Raw genomic sequence first — 19,225 nt, 5'->3', positions numbered from 1 at the left:
CCATTTCTACGGGTGTAGTGAGCTTACCTTGATGCCGTTCGAGTTACCTCCTCTCCCGTGCACTCTGGTAGCTCCACGATCCAAGTGCAAGCTTCAAGGAAGCTCCATCCTCAAGCTCCACGCTCCAAGCTCCATTTCCGCGAGCAAGACAAGAGAAGAGAAGAGAAGAGAAGAGAAGAAGAGAGGAGAAGATGGAGAGCTTCTCCTCCTCGGTCCCTCACCCTCACACACTCACTCCCTCACACTCTCACACTCCCTCTCTCAAGCACAAGCTCAAGCAAGCAAGAAGAAGAAGAAGAAGAAGAAGAGGAGAGCTATTTTTGGCCACACACAAGAATGAGCTTCTCATTCACTTTTCAACTTTATATACAAAACCCTAAATCCCTTTTGGGCGGTCATCCCCTTTTTCCCCTTTTTACATGGCCGGCCATAGCCTAGGCCCTTTTTCCCATTGTCCTTCTATCTTCCTAGCTTCCTTTCCACCGCCCGTCTACATTTACAAACTGCACGGGTGAGAGCCCGGCGCTCTTTTACAAGATTTCAGGGTGCGCCTTTTTATTTTAAAATGCGCCTTTCCCCTTTTGCCTTTCCCTTGGACTTTTAAGGTTGCCCTTGCGCTTTTGGCCTTTTCTCCTTTTCTTTCTTCAGTCGGGCTACCTTTTTTCCGCCTTTGCCCTGCGTCTTTTCCACTTCTTTTTGCTTTCTTCGTGTTGGGGTTAACAAAAGGGTTGGTTACAAGTTTGCCTACATTTAGAATTGTAGAATTTCATAAGGTATGCGAAGCATGTCAGTTTGGTAAGCAGGCAAGACAACCCTTTTCACATGATAGAGATGTAAGCATAAATATCCTTGATGTTGTACATACAGATATTTGGGGGCCTACACAAAATGTATCTCTTAGAGGCAGTACATACTTTGTCACATTCATTGATGATTGTTCTAAAAAGCTGTGGGTATATTTTATGAAGGAAAAGAGTGAAGCGTTTGAGCACTTTAGAACTTTCAAGGCTGCAATTGAAAGAGAAACAGACTTGAAAGTAAAGTTCTTGAGGTCAAATGGAGGGGGAGAGTACCTCTCGAATGAGTTCAGTGATTTTCTAAGGTCTCATGGGATAAAGAGACAGTTCACATGCAGGTATACCCCACAGCAAAATGGGGTTGCAGAAAGGAAAAAATAGGCATATTGCAGAAGTTGCACGCGCCTTGATGGCTGAAAAGAATATGCCTAAGCATTTTTGGTCTGAGGCAGTTCATGGTATGACTCCTGAAGAATGCTTTACTGGCAAGAAGCCTGATGTATCGCACTTGAAGGTATTTGGCTGTGTTGCATACGTTCATGTGCCAGATGAGCTACGGAAGAAGCTTGATCCAAAGGCAGAAAAATGTGTTTTTATTGGATACTCTTTAAAGTAGAAAGGGTATCATTGTTATAACCCTGTCACATGTAAGTTCAGAGTGAGCAGGGATGTTAGACACCAGGTGTACAGAGAGCTCATAGTAATGTAAAGGCTCCATTGATTGATCTGGTGGTACATAAATCTAGCAGGGTCAGATACCCTGTTAAACGATTTGGTTTTGAAGGTTATGCAGCTCACCATTATGCTTATATGGTGAAACTAGTTGAGGATGTTGAGCCCACTTTCTTTGAGGATGCTGTTGGTCATACTCATTGGGATGCAGCAATGGACGAGGAGATGGCTACATTAGAGGCCAATAAGACTTGGGATCTAGTATCATTGCCGAAGGGCAAGAAAGCTATTGGATGTAAGTGGGTTTATAAGATTGAGCCCAATGCAGATGGTTCTATTAGTAAGTACAACGCTAGGTTGGTTGCAAAAGGCTATGCCCAGACATATGGCATAGATTATGAAGAAACCTTCAGTCCAGTTGCTAGGATGGCAACTGTCAGATGTGTGATTGCTTTCGCAGTAGCCAAAGGTTGGAGGTTGCAGCAAATGGATGTGAAGAATGGCTTCTTGCATGGTGATTTACAGGAAGAAGTGTATATGGATTAGCCAGCAGGTTATGAAGATTTAGAGCATCCCACGTATGTGTGCAGGTTGAAGAAGGCGCTCTATGGGATTAAGCAAGCACCTAGAGCATGGTCTGACAAGATCAGAGAGTATCTTGTCAATATTGGCTTTTATGTTTTTGATGCTGATCACTCACTTTATGTGAGAAAGGGAGATGCAGGTTTGGTCATCATAGTCATCTATGTGGATGACTTGATTATTACAAGTGATAGTGATAGTGGGATTGCTGAAGTCAATGAATTTTTGAAGAAGAAGTTTGAGATGAAGGATTTAGGTGAGCTAAGGTACTTCCTTGGCATTAAGGTGATTAGATGTGATGATGGTATATGGCTGTCTCAAAGACAGTATGGCTTGGATATGTTGTCCAAGTATGGTATGACATCATGCAAATCACTTTCAATCCCGTTGGAGCAAAATGTAAAGTTGAGTGCTGATGTTGGGGATGAGATAGAAGACCCTACTATGTTCAGGAGGATAGTTGGGAGTTTGATCTACATGACCATTACAAGGCCAGACTTGAGCTACGATGTTGGTCTTGTGAGTCAGTTTATGAAAGTACCTAGAAAGTCACATTTGGATGCAGTCAGACGCATATTGAGATGTGTGAAGTCCACATTACATTATGGACTTTTCTATGAGGCAGGTATAGATGTACAGGTATTTGGATACATAGATGCAGATTGGGAGGGTAGTATGTCTGATAGAAGATCTACGAGCGAATACATATTCTCTCTTGGTAGTGCATCAATTACTTAGAGCAGCAAAAAGTAATCTACAGTTGCTTTGTTGAGTATAGAGGCTGAGTATAGAGGTGTTGCTGTTGTAGCATGTGAGGTAGTATGGCTCAAAAGTTATTGGCTGATTTAGATGTGCAGATGGAAGGTCCAGTTGTCATTTATTGTGACAACATGAGCAGTATACAGTTGGCTAGGAACCATGTGTTCCATGCCGGGACAAAACATATTGAGGTACACTACCACTTTGTGAGAGAGAAGCTACTAGCAGGTGAGATTAACTTGGTGTATGTCAGCAAACAAGATCAGATAGCTGACATCTTCACGAAGGCATTGGATACATGGAAGCTTCAAAAATTTCAAAGCTTACTTGCAGTTGCAGAGATGCAGTTGAGCTTGAGAGGGAGTGTTGAGATGACAAGCTCAACACATGCGGACATTAATGATGGACTGCCTGGTTAGATGGGTCCACACATCTATACTTAGCACGTCGGTGGTCATTATGACTCTCGCATGGCCACTGACTCATTACTTATTATATTCAGGTTGTTACACCTATTTACAGCTGGCATAATTATAGCGCCAGTCGACTAGTGTAGTCGGTTATGCATTGTTTTACTTAGTAGGCCACTTTCCTTTATGTTTTATCTTATCTATACTTTGTGTACATTGTAAAGAGTGTGGAAGAAGAAGAAGAAACCATCAAGAAAACGTTTTGGCCTCCATTTCTCTTCTTGTCTCTTGAGTGAGCTTCTCCTTGTGCATTCTGTGTGTATTCGGCACAGCATCTTGAGCAAGTCCCCCCACCACGCGATTCTTGACAACCACCACCTACTCCTTACTAGGCTCGTTAGGGTGGTAGAGATAAAGAACTTTGTGGATTTATTTAATTTTTTATTAAATCTACCATAATTCCATATATTTGATCATATAAGACAACTAAGGATGCTTTGGATATACTTGCATACTTGTAGTTTTGCCATGCTTACTCTTGAGAAGATTCATTAGGATGGAAGAGATGAAAAGGCATGAGCTTTGATTGTATTTTCAATTGAACATACCATAATACGTTGTATTTTCTCATGGAAGATAGCTAAGGATGCTTGGGACATACTTGCATTTTTATATCAAGGAAGAAATGAGGCTTGTATTGTGTACCTAGATAGGCAACTAGAGAGTGAAAATATGGATGGAAGTGACTATATGAATAGATTTTTGAAAAAAATAAAAGAACACATCTAAATTGATTCCTTTTAGTTGGTATCAAAGTGGGAGTGTGGGATTGAAGAATCGGATTGAGGAGCATGACAAATGGAGGTCTACATTGGATTAAAAGCTTGATGTTCACCGTTAAATCAAGTACAAATCTTCAACCAATGCACTCAAAATAGGTTCATGATTGGTAGAGCTATTGTAGCTTGGATTTTGGGGTATGATTGCCAAATTGGATGCATTTGAGAAGCCATTGAAGGTTTCAAAAAATGGATTACAAACACTATATTAGGGAATATTGAAATTTCCCATAAGTTTGGGACACTTGGTCAAATATTTGGATTTGTCATAACTTGAACACTATAACTCCAAATCAAGTGCTCTATAGCTCAATAGATTCCATTTTTCAAGAACTTTCCAATGATAGGTCACATATGTGGTTTTGAGAAACTTATGGGCATGTTATCTGGGTGCCACCTTTTCAGTATTCAAAAAATGGGAATTGGGACATTCCCAAACTCACTAAAATTGTGTTTACAACAATGGTTTGTTGCTTTTGGTCTTGAATTGAATAATGTATTGGATCTTAGAATCTTAGGGACTACTTAATCTTGGGGCTTTCTTAACCAAGGGACCTACTTAAGCTTGAAAGCACAAGGGTGACTTGATAGATAAGCACACGACCTACTTGTAAGCAAGGGCTTCATTCAACAATGAACAGAGAAGAGAAAGAAGATATTTTTTTGTATAATTTCTATTGGATAGTATAGAGCTTAAGCTCTAAAGCTCTAATGGACCAACATGTTTTGGAGTAGATCGATTGCTGGAACAACATGGAGGAGACCCGGTTGATTGAATGCCATCAATTCATAGCCAAAAGCTTTTTGGTTAAGCCTTAAGGTTCAATACTAAAACCTTAATCCTAAAGCTTAAAATAGCCCCCTCCTCCCACCCACTTAACCATGTTCACACTACAAGGCCTCAAACTAGTTCCAACCTTTTTTGTTCACATTAGAGTAGAAAAGAATTGGATACTCTAGTAATGGGTTTCACATTGGGGTTGATTCGAATTGGTTAATATCAAATTGGCTCACAAATTTGTGTTCACACTGCAAAAGAAAGAACTAGTTTTTTTAAAGATAAAAAAGATTAGTGTCTATGCAACTTTCACATGCCATTTTGGAGAGAAAAAATTATTAGAAAGATTCTTGAAAACCCCATAGAGGAATAGAAGAAGACTTATAAAGATTGGATAAGTAAAAACATAAAATTTGAGATCATTGAGAAAATGTATGGTACTTGCATAGAGTCAAGAAAGATGCATGGGAGATTGTTGAGAAAAATTATGGTATTTGCACAAAGATAAGAAAGATGTAGTTAAAGTAGAGATTGCATGGTGCATGGTGTGAGAATCGAAGCATTAGTGATTATGTTGCAAAGATAAAGTAGATTGTGAAGGACCTTGCATTGACTAATGCACATGTGGATGATAATGACTTGGTTTTTGTTACCTTGAATGGACTTGGGCTTCCATACACGTCCCTTGACACTTCTATTTCTATGAGAGGTGATGACTTCGAGAAGTTAGTTGCCTTGTTGCTTACTAAAGAAATAAAATTAGGTCTTAATAAGTCTAGTCGTGGGAAAAAATGCTAGTCTAGAAAGTGTCTTATACCATGAGAAAGGTCATGGTAGTTCATCAAGAGCTAGAGGATCTTGATATGGTCATGGAGACAACTTTGCTGCCAATTGCAGCTTCTTTGGCCATGGAGAGTGTATGCCTAGAGATAAGGGGATATCATTTTCTAGAGATAGAGGGTGGTCTAGCTCTCATAGAGATTGTGCTTGTCATTGATGTGGACAATTTTGCCATTTTGAGAAGGAATGTTATCATAAGCACAATGCTATGTGTAGCCTAGTTCTGGAAGGATTCAATATGGTCATTATACGTATGTAGGTGGTTATAGAAGCACATGCACATATGTCTCTAGAGGTGATTCATCACCTAGAGGTCATCTTCTTGCTATGGAGCATGTAGTTGGTAGGGTGACACATCCCCCTAGAGAGAATGATTGGTTTTAAATTCAACAAATATGAATCATATGACATATCATGTAGAATAGTTTGATAGGAAGCAGCAAATACAAAGTGAGGAGTATGTTTCTATGGGAGATAATACATTGCATAAAATCATCTTACATTGGCAATGTTCCATTGGTAATTAGAGTTGGGATATATAATAAACTTGGGGATGTTTTGCTTGTGCCTACAATCACTAAGAATTTTTCTTCTTAGAAAAATAGAAAAGATAGTACAACATATACATAGATAGAATAGGATGAGGAAAGATGTGATCTCATCCAACACCCATCAACCTCCTAAGAAAGGCAAAGCGGTTGTAGAGAGGTTTTTCGTGAGCAAGTCTGTAGGATTCTGGTAAGTTGAGATCTTGACAAGGTCAATAGACCTATCCTCAATGACCTCACAAATGATATGATACCTCACCTCAATGTGTTTCATCTTGGCATGGAAGATCGGATTCTTTGCTAACTGGATAGCACTCATAGAATTTGACTGCAGTGTAGGGATAGCATCTGCAATACCAAGATCAGCAACCAAATGACCCAACCAAATGGCCTCCTTATAAGCCTCAATGTATGCAACATACTCGGCCTCTGTACTAGAAAGGTGTAACGTGTCCACTTGTATCTTCAGGACATGTCTTAGCAGTCCATCAGAAAGGATATCTAGAAAGCTCTGCTCGGCACTCCCATGGAATGTTACGGGGTTTGCGATCTAGGGCTTTTTGCGTCTGCCACGTAGCAGAAGTATTCCGGCCGTTCCCACTTAGGATCGACCTAAATTAGGGTTTTCCTAATTGGTCATTTCCTAACAGCAACTAGCGTCAGACCCAAGCGAACTACTTTACACAGAAACGCTAGGTCCGAAGCGGATTCACGCTGCACTTGGTTCAAGGAGAATGGGAAACAAGAGGGATGCAAAGCTCAACCTCTCTGCCATAAGGCATAGTTCCATTCCCTTCCCCTAAAACGGCATAAATCGGGTTCAATCATAACTCTACTTCAATGCTTTTAATGTTCGTGTTTTTTGACGATCTTCCTATTGTCCATCGTGCTTTGAGAAAAGTTCACAGCCAACCGGGACCACCCATCCGTAGGATAGACCTATGGCCCATCCTCCGCACTTTCCTCGGGTTGTTTTAGTTATTTAATTACCTAACACATTAGTTGGACATGTAGCAATCAGCTTCTTTAATTAACCCGTTAGGCACTGGTTCTTTCACGTAATCATATCACTTGACATAGAAAAACAATATCAGACAAGTTCCTTATTAATAGGTTATCATTTTTATCTTTGAAATACAAAGAGTCCAGCCCGTAGGCTTATGCACAATCTGCCCGAAGACTATCTAGCAATCCATAGGGATCACTAATCCAAGTTTCCACCCGTAGACTAGTATGTGGGCCTTGAGATCCAATCCCGAGTCACATTAGCCTCTTATGCAGGGCCTGGAAGGCGAGGGATTTACGGCCAGAGCCCCCTCTGGCACCCAAGCATCTTCTTGCTCCAAGTAGCGCTCAACGGAGAGACCTCTCGTGGCGGGTTTGGTCCACATGCCCGGTGCGGTTAACAACCCCCTTGGTTAGGGTTAGGCAGGCAGTCGGGGGTAATTGAAGTTGCCTCTCCCTTCAGGACTTCAACCTGAAGTATAGATATCCATTTATCTTTTAATTCATTGATCAAACAAAGCCAAACAGTGCTCTAAAATCTGTAGCAAGCACAAACATATCCATTGGTCGATTTTGTTGGCAAACTGCTAAGGAATGAATCCTTCCTTTCAAATGCATCCAACATTGATCCGGGATGACTTGCAACTTGGCAAGATCCCCTATATCCTGGGTTAGGGCGTACCTATTAACCCGACTTGGTCAAACCTTAAGTTCATCGGTTATTTCAGTTTACCGGCTGGTCTTTAGTTTCCAATCAATCCTCTTTACTCATGAAAGATACTAAGTTAGGATGATTATTCATCCTCTTGCAAGACAACTTGCGTAAGGACTTGCCAATCTCGTTGTGAGAATTTGGCCATTCCCTTGTGATCCAATCACAAGATCATATGACTCCACACTTGCTGCGCAAGTGTCGCATCGAACTATGAGACTTATTCTACTCATTGAACGGAGTCATGAAACAGTCTGTTCCTGATTATATTAGACTGACGTCGTTAGACCTAGGGTTTCCAAGTTCCATCTTGTAAGAATCTTAGGAACAACCCCTAGTTCACTTAGCAATTACATTTCACTGTCCCTACATTCAGTGAATGTGGGCAAGTATTTAAGGTATAGGCGTTTCTTGGAATTTAACTCATTCCAAACGAGTACTCTTCGGTTTAGGTGTTTTAAATTTATGCCAATTTGTTTAACTCTAGAAAATAATTTCGAAATCATTTCCACATGGCTCGTTGTCTATGCATAAATTGATTTTTCAACCCTAACTTATTGATTTGAGGTCAGCCACCATAGGTTAGGTTAATTCCTACCAATCTTCCTTTACTTTGCAAACAAAATTCATGCTAAACAAGCAACCTTTTTCTTGATAATTTATGAAGTTGACAAACAATAATTTCCTAGAGTCATGCATCGTAAGAATCATTTCATGCTTTTGCACTTTCCATGATGATTCATTGCAAAGAGGATATGGATTAATAGTGCGAGATGCAGTTTATACTTCTAGGCTTAAACGAAGTATACTATTTTAATGGACATTAATCTAATTTTTAATTCATTTCAATGCATGAAGCTATTTGCTAGAAATGCATTTATGCTTTCTTTATTTTTTTGAATGTTTTATTGAAAGTATTAATGACTAAGTTCCTTCGTCGTGAGCATTTAGGACAAAAGATATATCCTATTTCTAACAATTAACCTTGCGTGATTGAATTACAACAATACCAAATAAAAATTAGGAAGGAAAACCTGGGCTTGGGGTGAGATATCCACATGGATGCTGGGAGACGACCCTGCCGTGCTGTATGGCTGGGTAGACCCAATAAATCGGGTAACTTTCCAACACTAGATAGAGTTGATCAAATCGTGACCCTCCCAATATTGGTAGGATTAGTTACCATGTTTAACACTGTTTTAGGGGGGCAGAGCTGAGATTTTACCTTAAAGGTAGGGGGATTGAGTTACACTCTCCCCCGTCTCTCACTCTCTTTGAACCAAGTGCAGTGCTAACCTCACTCTTGTCTGTGATTGATTGCAAAGTGGTCTTTCTTAGCTGGGCATTAGAATTTTTTTTATTAGGGGTGACTTGTCCATGCTTCCGCTATGAAGTAGAATTGAGATTCTCATGTTCAACTAAGTCCTAGATTTCCCATGGGGAGATTGGATGGTGATGTGTATGGATATGAATTTTGGTTGACTACTAAGAGGACTCCTCTGGGTTTGTTGGAGGAGGCACCTCATACACAACAGCCAGTAAGAGGAGAAGAACAACAAATACCACTTCTTGAAGTGGGGGATGACTTTGAGGTGGGGCAACAAGATGAATAACAAGTCCCACAATCACCCTCTCCAAGATCAAAAGCTTAGTAGGCAATGCCACCAGAGGATACAACTATGGAAAGAAAAGTGGAATTTAGGAAAAGGAGAAAGAAGATATTGGAACAAGCATGAAGAAGGCTGAGAGCATAACCACTAGTGGCCCCAAAAGTGCCCATGCCTCAGAGAGAGGATTGTTTACTTGTGAATTGGAACATGGAGCCTGTAATGTGGGAATAGAGAGAGAATAAATGCAAGCCAATTGAGTTTACCTCTTGATACCTGCCCACATTGAGCCAAGTTCTATCCCATAAAGTGGTAGAGGAGGTGATAAGCATAGGTAGAAGGCTTGGAGATCGATGGAACATAGAAAGAGAGAAGAATCCAACACTGTGGGGGATGCAAGCACAAGACTATTGGGAAGATAAAGTTATGGAGGTGCCCAAGACTGTGAAGGGGTATGAGTTACAACCAAAGTGGAGGAGAAGAATTTGGGACAGGAATATAGATGCATGGATGTCATTTTGTAACACCCTACCCTACAAAATAAATGACCCAACATACATGTTGTATCCAAGAAGGGTAGGAGTGGACTATAACTCCGACATCCATGGTCAGTATGATTTCTCTAAGATATATAATGTAAATGCTACTAAGCTAGAGGAAGCCCTTACATTCTCCAAAGATGACATAGGACCCTCCATCTCCCATTTCATTAGTGAATTCTCTTCTTGTCCCAATCCATATTTCATTACAACCTATAACTACCCTAGGCTACTTAAGATTTTTGCTTAAGAAAGATCCTACCTCTCATGAATACCACCTACTGCCCCTATTTTTTGATTTGAATGCCAACATAAATAGTTGTGCAATGGCCAGACTCATGATGAGAGCCACCCTCCTTCCATCCTTTTTCATGGCCCTACTAGAGGACATGAACGACAATCAATTCACTAGATGTAATCATCCTTTCTTTTCCACAACCCCTCTAAATGTATGTATGAATATAAAGGACTACATGTAGAGTAAGAACTTTCTTAGTAAGTTCCTCAAGCCCCCAACCTCTTCCTCTCACAATCAAGAACATGAAGACTAGTTCTTCGTGTACATTCAAAAAAAAGGAGAAAAAGAAAAGAAAAAGGAAACAAGAAAAATAAAAAGAGAAAGAAAAGAGAAAAAAGGAAAAGACAAGAGCAAAGAAAGAAAAGAAAATCAAGTAGAAAGCAAGGAACCACACCTAACTTGATGAGTGCTACAATCACTATACCTAGGGGTCCTCAAGTTAGGCACGTCCAATGGCCTTGGTCTTGGCAGGGCTCCATCCCTAACCCACTAGCCCTTTTTCTCCCTACTTCATGCTTAGGGCACATCAAGGGCAGGACATACCTAGGGAGGTCACACTCACCTATAGTTAGACCTATCTCCCTAAGCTACACCCACCGCATCTTCCCTATGCATGAACTGGGTCCTCAAGTGTAGGACAACACCCCAAGCTTACCTATTGACTCAGTTCCCAGTTCCACTCACACGGATACAATGCATTGCATGGTGAGGTAGGCACACCCCTTAGGTAGTGCACTTTCTTTTATTTCTTATGTGAATCAAACAACTTGCACCTAGCCACCGACTTCGGAGGCTCCGTCACCCACTCAATATGCCCTTGGTCTCCATAACCTCAACCATTTTGGCACGCTTCTCTCCTATGTCCAATCCCCACAAAAGTCCCATAATCAACTCATATGGCCACCCTTCAATCACCCGAGTTCTCATCAAAAAGTGTCGCAAGTGCCATGGGACTGGCACTCGACTAGGAGAGGGATAATGTTAACCCTAGTAGTGTAAGACAGAGAAAAAGGAAGAAAAAAGTAAGACAAAGAAAAAAAAAACAAAAGGAAATTCAAGAAAATTAAAAAATGCAAAGCAAAGTGGAAAAAGGTAGCCCGACAGAAGGATAAGAGGAGAAAATGCCAAAAGTGCAAGGGCAATCTTAAAAGTCAAGGAAAAGGCAAAGGTGCATTTTAAAATGTAAAGGCACCCCCAAATTTTTGTAAAAGAGCACTAGGCTCTCTCCTGTGCAGGTTGTAAAGAGTAGATGGGCATAGCTGAAGGCATAATGTAGATAGAAGAGAATAGGAAAAGAGGACCTTGCCAAGATGGCCAGTCATGCAAAAAAGGGGATGGGTGCCCAAAGAGATAAGGGCATGTATAAAAGCTAAAAAGTGAATAGAGAAGCTCATTCTTGGTATGTGGCAAAACTAGCTCTTTTCTTCTCTTCTTCTTCTTGCTTGCTTATGCTCGTGCTTGAGAGAGGGAGTGTGAGAGTGTGAGGGAGTGAGTGTGTGAGGGTGAGGGACCGTGGTGGAGAAGCTCTCCATCTTCTCATCTCTTCTTCTCTTCTCTTATCTTCTCTTGTCTCACGCATGCAGCTATGGAGCATGGAGAAGGTGGAGGATTGAGGTTGCTTGAGTTCGCATATCAAAATCATGGAGCTATTGATGTGCTTGAGAGAGAAGCATACTTGATCGGGCATTGAGGTAGGCTTACTATATTTGTAGTCTTGAGACTATGTATGGCTATGTGAGAGGTAGCCATTGGCATTTGGCTTGAAATGCTTGAGCAGTAATAAGCGGTTTGTGGGTCTTGGCAGTCAAGCGAAAGCTCCCATAGTCTAATATATTTAATTAGCTCATGATGGATTTTTGAATGATTGATGATATGCTTATGCATTTTTATCCTATCATTATTTAGTTCTGATAGATCTATTTTGCCTTTTTTTTTGTCCATTTTCTTTTTGTTTGAGAGAATGAGATTGTGAATTATTATCAAAGCTACTACCTACAATTTTGTTTTCCAAGGTTCCTTTCTCTCATCAATTTGGGCTTGAATCCTCATTCCTAAGTACAATCCTAACTTTTCTTTCCTCTCATAACTACATGTACTCATACTCATGATTTGTTTACAAATAGTGGTTTTCTTCTTTCTTATCTTTACTCATCGATCTTATGAGGTAAGTTTTAGGAAAAAAATTAATTCTCTCAAGTTTTTAAAAAAATTATTATAAGCCTAAGAGATTTACAAAGCCTTAGTACAAAGGCTTTCGACATATAAGATCATGATGTCTCCTATCAAGGATAGACCTTCTTAATTTCCACTCGATTGTTTGTAAATTGTTATCATGTTTATGGATAGTCACTATCACAAGTCACTATTTCGTGTCAGAAGTCATTGTCGTCATGCTATTGCGCTATTCTTTTACAATTATCAACACCTTCTTTGCATTTCCTTAATCCGTTTCTCGCATCTTGGTTCACAAACTAGTACCCACTCCCCCTCATCCTCTCAGTCCATGGGAACACTGTTTATATGGCGAGAGAGAAAGAGGAGAGAGAGATCGAGTTTCCATCTTTTCATAGAGTGCATTAAATCATTTACTATTTCTCGTGATGTGGAGCAAAGAATTGCAACATCTCATGGCCATGCTCCCTCCTCATGACATGATTTTGTGAGTTTTGGCCTCTTTTAATTATCATTATCACTTAACCTCTAAAAACACTAGTTCACTTCTTCATGTTTATACTATCCCGCAAGTGGTTTCGGTTCAGATGGAGGGGAAAATGACCTCGGATGCAATCAGACTAGATTGAGTGGCTTTTTGGCATCAAAATCTATTGCCCTAGGCTTCGTCACTTCATAACACAAAACCTTGTGGCCATTAAATGGGGGGTCAAATGGACTCCTATAGAGGAACAGACACTTGCGTTGGATTCTTCCCAGCGTCAAAATGCATGTAGGAAAACTCAAGCTCCTTGATCTGTGATTGTTCCATTTTTCACCAAAAACACCTCTTTTATAGCTCTTAGGCAACTTTTTCACTTTCAATTCGGCTCTAACATTTAGCTCTCATCTATATTGAATAGATGGACCAACCATAACTTGGATGAAAGCATCTAGAAGGGTTTTTCTTAGAGGCCTACAAGTAGAGGTTTCAAAGTTTGTAGAATTGAGAATACCAACTAATCCATAAACTACAGTGGAAGTGATGGGACCTGAAATGGGCCGGCACTGGCTATGGCACTAGCCGGACCTCATGCTCATGACAGATAAACACACCCTCATGGCCTTGTGGACCAAGAGCGTCTATCTGCTGCTAAAGGACAAACTGCCCTAAAGCCTAATTCATGCATTTATAGTTTCATCGTTTTGTAGTCCAATGTTTCCCTTTTTCTAGACTCCTCAGAGGGAGAACCCATACACATTGGCAATGCCACAAACACATACATGGAGGCAACCTCTCGGTAGAAACATTGCGGCCCCACTGCAGCTCTCCTACATCGCAGGGATTGGCCCCTTGATGCGCTGCTTAACATATAACACAAACGAACACAAACTCCTCTCTTTTATGTTTCTCATATTTCCAGGAGATATACCATGTCCTCACTTAACAGTCCCTTAGGAAACCGCCCCTCTATCCTATGGCAAGGGATAAACTCACACTCTCAATCGTGCGTCAAAGTCCTAAGAACACAATTGCTATGTAGTCCAGGAGCTTTTCCTTTTATACCATGAACTATGCATAGTGCATAATGTGAATGGTTTAGTGCACACACAAAAGAACATCAGCATTGTGCATCGTGCGAAACCAATCTTTTCATGATTTCCATGCTAACGTTTATGTACTGCAAAGAGAAAAGACACCGAGCCTTACGCTCATGCTGCCTTTCCCTTTTATTTTAAAATGGCGTCCTATAGGCATGATGCAACACATAAACCAAATTTTAGTTTATATTTTGACGCTCAACCTCCCCACTCGCCCTATTGTTTAATATTTTGCATTCGTTGATAGGTGAAAATGTCATTTTATGTGTATTTCCTTACAACGAAAGCGATAAACACGGATGGAAACATAGAAACGAGGGTAAACCGAGGCCAACCTCGTGCTTTACCTTCATTATGCATTGCACAAACACACATGTAATTTTCTGGAATTTTTCTTTTACTGTTTCCTAATTTTCTCCCATTTAAAACCCAATTTTCACCATTTTTGGTATTCTTCCTCTATTTTTTCCAATAAAAAATGGCTAAAAATTAAGATTGATTGTGAGCTGTGCCCCTTAGGTTCCTTGATAGCAAAATTTCAGGTTTTGTTTGCATTATGTCTCATATTTTCCATTTATTTTGCAAAAAACTCCATTTTACCCCTTAAACGCGTGTTTTATGGGTTTTATACTATTAATTTCAGCCATATCACTTATGATTTCCTAATTTTAAGATCATAAACTAATAAAACTCATAGAAAGCAACATCATAATGCATAATCAGCCCATGCGAACAATGTTTCATAAAATCAAATAGCATTAAAACTCATTTTTTCTTCATAAAAATTGAATTACCACTTAGGCTTCATGTCTCGGGATCTCAGTTTTGGTGCGAGACTGTGGGTCAGCCCACATTCAATGTCCAGCATCTTCACAATCAGCAATCTTCATGTCTACATCGATCCGGAAGCAATCCGGTCCCAACTGGACAAGCTTTCCTTCACCATTCTTCATTTTCCTCTTGCACACAAGAACAGCCCCTTAGGGGAGAGAGAGGGAGGAGAGAGAAAGACTAGAATTGACTCTCTTCATTCAGGCCACCATTGGACGGGCGAAGGACAGCGATATGATTAGCAGGGAAGGAGAAGATCGGAGGTATGATCAATTGTGTGGGTTATTGGCAGGCAGTAATCACCCTCTCCATCTCCACATGGCGCATTTTTCGGCACAGATATGGCGCCCTCTTCCTCAAGTTTTTTGCTCCTCCTACATCCCCACGATTTCATGCTAAGTTTCATGTTGCGTAAAATTCTTGGGCTCCCAAAGGTCACTAGCCATTTGGCCCAAAGGCCCAAAGTTTGTCCACCTCTTCATATCTTGACCGGTTTCTTGGCCATTTCCCCATCCGGGCTTCGATTCGAGTGCTGTAAATTTCTACGCATCCGGTTTGACATCCCGCATTGGCTGGCAACTCTTGAAAACCCATACGGCAGTCTGAAAAATTATCAAAAATCAACAAGTGTCACTCGGGCGCCTTTTAAGAGTCATATTTCACTTGGTGCTTAAAATCGTTCTAGCTGGAGCCGCTGCCTTCGATGTTAAATATTTTCCCCCTAAATTCCAAATTTTTTGGCAAATTTTAGGCACATCCCAGGCTGAAAAATCCGCTCTCATTGGCGACCACGGGATAGGGCGACTGAGCCCGTCGAATCCCACAACAGATCTACACAAAACAACCAAAGGAAGCATCAAGCTGATACAAAATAGATACACAGTAAAACACAGCACAATGCTCACCCTACCTCCTGACAAAACCAAGGCATGACATCCACAAGGAGTAGGCGTAGCATAATCTAATAAAAGGTCCGAAGCTAGTCACTAACCAACTACTCCAACACGGCTAGACTAAAAAGAACGATCAAAGAGGTTGCCCTAAGTGGTGCTTTGAACTACCTACCTAACTAAGGACAACACAACCAGGAACTCATACTAGGCGAGGACTCCTATAGCTTGATCAAGGAGTATTTTCTTTCATCACATTTCTTCTTTTAGGGTTTTATGTTTCCATACTCGGGCATGTAAAAAGGAGGGAGCTGAGCGTAGTGACCCAAGGAGAACAGGGCATCGGCCTCAGGTCCTGTCTCAGTACCCAAGAACATACCAAGCCCTTGCAAGGCGACACTTAATCCTTTTCTGATGCTCACTTTTATTTTCGCTCCAACCTTCCTTAATTTCTTCTTTTCCAGCAAGATGCCACCCCTAGGAAGACAAGGCATCGGCCCTGGGTCTCTGACCAGGCCTTCGCAAGGCGATGATTAACTGCTTATAAATTTTCATTTCTTTTCTTTTCTATTTTTATAGGGGGTTAGAACCCCTTTTTACACACCTCTATATATATTTATTGTCTTTTGCAATATTCAGGGTTTCTCTTCCTCTATCATCATTTTTCTTCTTCGGCAGGCTTCCCTAACTGCCTCACAACTAACAAAAACTCCTAGAATGGCTGCCTAGCAGGCTAGCAGAACAGAGTCACTAGGACTCCCTTCTAAAATAGATCTTTCGATGTTTGGCAATGTCTTTACAGGAGACAATGACTACTCAGACCTCCCTCAGCCATATCTAACCTAAACCTGGAACTTCATGCCTTGGACGCCAGTCCCCAACAAGAAAAGAAAATCCCCCAACAAGTACACATATACATATAGCAGAAAAACACGATACTCATAAAGGAGAGGTATCACCTGGATAGGGCCACGAGAAGCTTCCACGCAACAAAGGCTCCTTCTAAGCTCTTCTTCGAACCTGTCTAGCATAAGACTAAAATAAGAAACCATTAACCGCACCTGTACTAAACAGACAACTGGCCCTCTTGGCCTAATGAAATAAAGCACTTCACTACAGAACTTGATCGGCCCTCTTGGCCTAATAAAATAAAACAGTAAAACCTCGCAAAATGGGCCCTCTTGGCCTAACAAGATCAAACAGAATAGCACCTACACATCCCTCCCTGGAATAGTACAGATATACAATAATAGGCTCCTTTCCAAGGAGGAAAAACCAGGGCTCCTAGCCCTAAACTAAATGCATAAGGTTATGACCCATCCCTCCTACATATATGTGTATGTGCGTATGTAGCTCTGGTACTCTAGATAATGGCTACAAAAGGGGAACAAATGTCGGCTGTGATAGGGGAACAACTGTCGGGTGTGATAAAGTGGTGCGATGTGTATATGTAACAGATGCAGGGAGATATACTATCCTGGGATGTAGTAGCAGTCGTCGAAGTCGCTAATAGCAGGTGATCCCTCCTGGATGCAGGATGTGGTACATCGACGGTGGAGAAAGAGCAAACTGGAGATCTGAGATCCAATGTGTCGAGTGTCATCGAATCTCAGTCTACTGTTGATGTAGATCAAGAATCCTCCGGATCTCCTATCGGTGTGGCTGTGGGGTCCGAAACCCACAGATTCTCATGCGGCGTTGGGTACGCTAGTCCTCAACCTGCTGTAGTGTGAGCCCGGAGGTCTGGCTGGAGGCTGGTACAGTAGCTCTCACTCTGTCTGTCTGAAAGAACTGTGTAATAGTCGTCTGGGTGGGCCCCTCTCTGACTGGGACCCGCTGTGTGCTCTGTTCTCTGATGTGCCATGCCTCTCCCAGAAAACGGCCAAATGATCTCTGATCCATATCAGTCATACATCCCTGAAGTGAGCTGCTCAATGTGTATCTAGATCTCAACTCTGAGTATGCCGGGCATCTGAGAACAAAATGCTCCTCACTCTCCACCTCTGATCTGCAAAGGGGGCATATCCTCTCCTCTCATGGGATGCCACTGGCTCTGCCACTCTCAATCATAAGCTGATGTGATGATACCCTGAGCTCTCCAATAAGAACTCTCAATCGATGTGGCATATAGATCTGCATATATCTCGGAATCTCTATGAATCCCTGCTCTGATATGCTCAAGAACTGTGTATAATAATGTGCCATCTTCGATGGCAGTGGCTGTGCAGGGCTGACCCATGTCCTCTATATATAAATATGCCATATCTTCTGTCTGATGACTCTGTTCCTCTCAGAGAGAGAGAGGGTGTAAGTGGGAGCCGGAGTATCATATAGAAGAGGTGGGAGTCTATCAATGTCCAGCCCATGTCTGTCAAACCAAGCTCTAGTCTGTGCATACCATGATGTGGTATCCCCCGCTCGAGCCATCTCCTGAGATGCCATATATGCTTTGTGTGCAATGCGATCTCTGTCCATATCCTGAAATCTGTGTAGGAAGCAGACTGTCTGAAATAATGCCTCGACTAGCATGGGCGGTGTGGCAAGCTCAGCTCGCACAATGTCATGTGGGACTGAGGCCTTGCTGCGAATCAATCTAGATATCATGATCACATGAGGTCTCTCCATCAATGTCCATACATAATCGGCAAGGCCTGGCCCCCATATAACTGCTCCATACATCAGTGCTGGAGTGACTAGAGTATCAAAGAGCCACACCCCTTGGTGCAGGGCTCCTGGAAATGTGCCTGATGACACTGTCGCTCCATAAGAGCCAATGCTGAGTATCCTCTAGTGAGGCGGTCACGAGCTGCCTGTGTCATCGAGAAAATCCTTGAAGCTGTTGTAAAGGTGACTCCCAAATATACATATGATCCACTGACCTCAATACTCCCTCTTGCTGCCATGAAAATACTCTGTCTGCGTATCTGAGCTAATGTATGGAATATAAGAACCTTGGTTTTACCAAGGTTCACTGTCATGCCTCTCTATATGCAAAAATCATCCAATGCTAATAAATTCTACTGTAATCCCTGAGCTGAATCTGAGACCAACACAATGTTATCTACATATAGTAAGATATGAACTGTGGCTCCACTGAGATCTATACCTCCACCGGCTTGCTGTTGAATAAACTCTGCTATCTCATCAATGTATAGCCCAAATAGAGTCGGTGAGAGTGGGCATCCTTGTTTCACACCAATGGTGCTCACAAGGGGATCTGATATACCTCCCAGACATCTGACTCTGCCAGTAACCCGCTCATATAGTGCATAAATACCCCACATCATGTCATCATCCACCCCCAGATCAAGTAGGCGTCTGAAAAGCCTCTCTCTCAGAACCATGTCAAAGGCTTTGAGGAAATC

The sequence above is a fragment of the Lygodium microphyllum genome, chromosome 13 (genome assembly GCF_053477565.2).
Source record: "Lygodium microphyllum isolate KBCC chromosome 13, Lygodium_microphyllum_v1.1.10, whole genome shotgun sequence".
Classification (NCBI taxonomy): Eukaryota; Viridiplantae; Streptophyta; class Polypodiopsida; order Schizaeales; family Lygodiaceae; genus Lygodium; species Lygodium microphyllum.
This window is presented reverse-complemented; position numbering follows the sequence as displayed.